Source organism: Martes martes (genome assembly GCF_963455335.1).
Source record: "Martes martes genome assembly, contig: scaffold_226, whole genome shotgun sequence".
Lineage (NCBI taxonomy): Eukaryota > Metazoa > Chordata > Mammalia > Carnivora > Mustelidae > Martes > Martes martes.
In genome coordinates, this window is record NW_027666562.1 from 70474 (window position 1) to 75585 (window position 5112).

The 5112-nt window shown below is 48.6% G+C and overlaps 1 pseudogene across 1 annotated transcript; it reads right to left on the reverse strand.

Moving 5' to 3' along the window:
• Window positions 1–452: 452 nt before the first annotated feature.
• Window positions 453–4111, reverse strand: LOC308337927 (homeodomain-interacting protein kinase 3-like; annotated as a pseudogene). Its single transcript has one exon. The product of its transcript is annotated as a homeodomain-interacting protein kinase 3-like (transcript).
• Window positions 4112–5112: the final 1001 nt, after the last annotated feature.

Sequence of the window (5112 nt, forward strand, 5' to 3'; positions counted from 1 at the left end):
CAAATGTAAAGAACAATAGCTCAGTTTCTTAGGTAAGTGACCCAACATTTACACACTAAGACACAGGTAATACAATTCACTTGTATGCTGTAATTCTGACATATGTGCATCTGTTGCTCTAAGTCTGTACACGGAATGGCTTCCCAAATGTGGGTGTGTCTTGCACTAGTTAGAAGGCAATTTTATAAAAAATAGCAGGAGCAGAACTGGACTTCCGCTCCCATAAGTCACCTGCCTAGAGTTACTACATAAGAAGATACATGACCAAAGACAAGTTATACCAAATGTGCAAAACACATTAAAAATGAGGTTTTTTTTAAAGCTCAAAGTTGTTTAAATTGCACCCAAGTCTACATGATTCAAAAATAGGTTTCTTGTGCCATGGCTAATATTTATTTTTTTAATCAAATGTTTATATCATTGAGCTTTCTCAATATACTCTTTTTGAGTTTTCACATATATGGATACTGGCTGAGTTTTGTTGGACTCGATGGAAATCCAGTATATGCAGGTGATGCTGCAATGTAAGAATGTGGTGGGAAGGTTGGTTTGTACGGAGTCTGATGAATGGTTGGGGATGGTAACAGACGGGGATTTGTGCCCACTGGGACTTGAACTATGCCACTGGGATGAGAGATATTGTAAGTTGGATGCTGTAACATGGGTCTTGAGGTACATGGAGAGGCTAAGAGGTGGGCCACTGGTGCAGCACTACTGAGGGCGGCTGATGGTGGGTATGGAAGTAGAGTAGGCTGTCCTCCAAGGTGCGCATTTCCAGCCAGATGGGCATGCACAGCTGTGTGATTGGGACTTGCATGAGAAAGAGTGAACGGATGACTGGTCACACTATTAGGTGTATAAGCTTGCTGTCTTCGATGTCTGAAGTTTCCATTCCACTCTTGATGCCCAGATCCAAAGGGCTGAACCTGACTGAAATTCAAATGCTGCTGCTGGAATGCAGGTGTCAGTTTCTGCTGACGATTACCCACCGTGGAAGGCTGGTTTAATCTCCCAGGAGCGGATCGGCCTTTTATTAATGGCTGGCGTATAGAATCCGTGTTTGCCGTATGGTCATCGGCATTTAATCCATTCTCTAGTCCCGTTGGTGGCACCACAACAGTACAAACAGCTGGTTTGGTCTCCGTGTTGGCCGAGGTCTCCAGCTCCGTGTTCTGATGAGTGTCTTCCGCGAAGCTGCTCTCTGCAAAGGGACCGTCGTGTCCCGAAGAGTCTGACGTTGGACAGCCATCCACAGCAGCACAACCACTTTGCTGTTCTTCATCTGACATGCTGTTCGGTCTCTCGCAAGGGGCTGGGCTGGACTGCCCTGAGGAGCTGGTGCTCAGAGTACTGTCAGGGCTACTTAATGAACACATCCGATCCATACTCAAAGTGCTCTGGCAAGCTTCACACTCCAGACTATCTTTACATTCTCTGAGTGAGTGTCTCTGGGATGGCTCCTCCTCATCAGTGTCACTGCTAATAGTGATCACACTCACTGCTGGGCTTGGTGGGAGTCAGCAATGATGATGGTTTGCCGCTGTTTGTCGGAAACCGATGAATCAGAGTCCTGCCGGACAGATGTTTCACAACAGTCTCTCGCCTCTGCTTCTGAGTCACGATTGTCCTGTGTTCCTATACAACGTACTTCCTCGACATCCTTCCCATTTACTACGTTTGGGGAAATAAATGTTGAATGTGGGACATTCGTATTCTGCAACGAATTACTCCAACTGAAAGCATTTATTTCCTCTCTTCCTGGCTCCCATGCCATTCGTTTTACCAAAATACCTCTGTTGTGGCACAGCTTGTTTTTCTTCGCAGTGGCAGGCTGAGGCCACACAACATGCGCGCTGCCCACACTAATTGGCTGCGGGGCCGGTAGAGTTATCTGATTGGTTAGAAGAGGTTGTGGCATCACTGAGCTATAATGATTACTGTGTGAAATCATTTTCCCCCAGTCTCCGAGCCTCTGGGAACCAGCCACCCCCTCAGAGGTTAATGTGGTAGTCGCGGGAGCCACGGGTGTGGCCCGCTGCCGGGCGGGTACGAGCATCTGCTGCGTCCGGCCAGACCAGGTCTGCTGAGAGAGAACTCCGGGTCGGATCTGTAGTGGCTGTGCAGCGGGGGCCCGAGTCACAAGGGGAACTGTGTTCTCTGCTCTTAGTGAGTAACTAGTAGGTTTACCGTGTGTTGCAGGAATACCTTGAAGAGCTGGGGGACAGATAATCAGGGTCTGCCGAAAGGCATCACCACAACCAGAATGAGCAGTTCCGGCCCGTAGAGGAATTCCACGGTGCACCACTGAATGAGCGGACGTGGTTAATGCCTGATTTCTTAATGTGCCAATTTTAGTAAAATTTGCTGTCCATTTTAGTAAAATTTTAGTAAAATACTGCTGTCAGCAGTACTGCCTGAAGCAACTGGTCTTAAAAGGGACGTTTTATTGTGATTATTTGTGTCACATGAATTTGGGTGAGACTTACAAATATCCATAATATGAAAACAGGACTTTACGTGGTTGCTATGAGGGAAATCTAGAAGATGTTTCATATTAACAAAAGGATGGTTCGAAGTCTCAGCTGGAGTAATTCTTAAATCTGCATCAATCAGCAACATTTTCTTCAACAGACTAACAATTCTCTTCTATCAGCTTTCTCAGCCAAAAGATCACTTCCTTCCAAATCCATCACTGTGTTCACATTCGCTATATCATCCAGGCTGTTGAATATGTACTTTCTGGCTTCTTTAGACTTCATTCCTGTCTCAGCCTCATGCTCTTCTAGTGTCTGTAATCTCCAACCAGAATGAGAAATATCTCCTTCTCTGCAAAAAAATCTTGTGCCCACATTTAACAGCTGTTCTCCCGGTAAACCTTGAGTCTGAGAAATATATCGGATCTGGTCTTACTCCAAGGCTTCGGGGTAGAGCGGCCATCCAAGGAATAACTCTGCAGTCACACATCCCAATGACCACATGTCTATGGCTTCACAAAATGGCAACCCCAATATAATCTCTGGAGCTCTGTAGGACCGAGACTGTAGGTATGTTGAACAAGCAGTCTTTGATACATGACTGGCCGACCCAAAGTCTGTCACCTTAACCCGGTATGGCTGCCGAACAGGGTCCACCAACATAATATTCTCTGGTTTGAGGTCAGCATGAATTAAACCAAGACTTTTCAATTTTTTCAGTGCAGTGGCCACTTGCTGAAGAATGGGTCGAATTACTTTGCGTGGCAGGGGACTGACTTGTTTTGTTTCAGAAAGTCATATAAGTTTTGTTCCAGCGTCTCAAAGACGAAACAAGTATGGTTACGGTGCCGAAAGCATTCATAAGCTCGTACAAAGTTATATTCATCAGCATTTTCAGTACTGAGTGTTGCTAATATACTCACTTCTATTTGACCTTGACGTGCATAAGAAGGGTGATTCTTCAAAATTTTGATTGCTACGATTTCATTTGTCCCTCTTTTCCAGCATTTGACTACGTGGCCCAAAGTGCCTCGACCAAGAAAATCAAGAACTTCCTAAGTATTTCTCATGGAGCATACGACTTCATGCTCTACTGACAGTCACCTTCTCCAGAGGTACAGTTCTGTTTGGTTCCTGTGGCAGCTGTCACAACTGTCACCGGATTTCCCATGCTGGTTGGCAACATTGCGGGAAGTATGGCCAATTCATCGACAATCTGCATTGCGCTGCTATGATTATCCAACTGCTCACTCTTGCGCTTCAGTCCCCAGCGCTGGGGGCCTTCGAGGGAATCTCACCTGTGTCGCCAGGCCCCAGTCGGAGGCGCCTCCACTTGAGCCTGCTGCGCCTGAGCTGCTCTGACCTTTGCAGCCCCGCAGTGTTGTTTAAAACAACAGCACTTGTCTGCAACGAGTTGTGTCCTCGAGGTCCGTTAAATTGTATCTCTGTCTGAAAAGCACCACCCTTCGTGGGAGGTTGAGCATTTCCGACGTGTTTACCGCTCACACAGGTCCGTGGAGAGTTTCTTTCCTGGAATACACAACTGCTTGGCTCTACTTTGAGCCTCTTCCCACACAAAAGGCACTTGGCCGAGTTTGGTGAACGTCCGGGGGGGAGACCGAGACTCGTGAGGCCATACCTTCCCGGAGGCCTGAGCTGTCCCCTCTTCGCGGCCGCGGCCCTGAGCGTGTCCGGAGTGGGGTGTGGGCCGTGCGGGGCACACGGAGCCGGGCGCTCCGGCGGCGGCACCACCCAGCCCGGGCGCAGCCCCTCCCCGCGGCCGCTGCCGTCTCGTCCCGGCGGCTGAGGGGAAACGGCGAAACACCCTCCCCGACGGCGGCGGCGGCGGCTGCTCTGGCTGCTGAGCCCGGCCCGTCTCCCTCGTCTTCCTTCCCGGGGGTGCGGGGTGCGGACGGCAGGGCTGGGGCGAGGGGGCGCCAGAGGCGGGCCGGCCTCCGACGGCTGGAGCCTACGGCCGGCGCAGGGGGCGGGGCCGCGGCCGCTGGGGCCCTTTCCTGACTGCAAGAGATTATGCGGAGTGAAATAAGTCAAGCAGAGAGAGTCAAGTATCATATGGTTTCACTTATTTGTGGAGCACAACAAATAACATGGAGGACATGGGGAGATGGAGAGGAGAAGGGAGTTGAGGGAAATTGGAAGGGGAGGTGAACCATGAGAGACTATGGACTCTGAAAAACAACCTGAGGGTTTTGAAGGGGCGGGGGGGAGGGGGGGGTTGGGGGAACCAGGTGGTGGGTATTGGGGAGGGCACGGATTGCATGGAGCACTGGGTGTGGTGCAAAAACAATGAATACTGTTATGCTGAAAATTTTAAAAAAAAGAAAAAAAAAGAAATTCCTAAAAATACAACTGTTCTTTCTTTTTCTAGACTACTAAAGGAGCTTCGTCTTTCAAGATAACCCGTGGAATCGAAGCAGTTGGTGGTAAGTTAAGGTTTGTTAAAAATAAGTAACAGTAAATGAATAGTGAAAACACTGGAAAATATTCGATTATAAGGGAAATTTCCTGTCTTATCAAGGCAATTAAGGATTTGTTAAAGAGATACAAGAAGAAGGCTACTGGGGGCACCTGGGTGGCTCTGTAGGTTAAAGCCTCTGCCTTCGGCTCAGGTCATGAT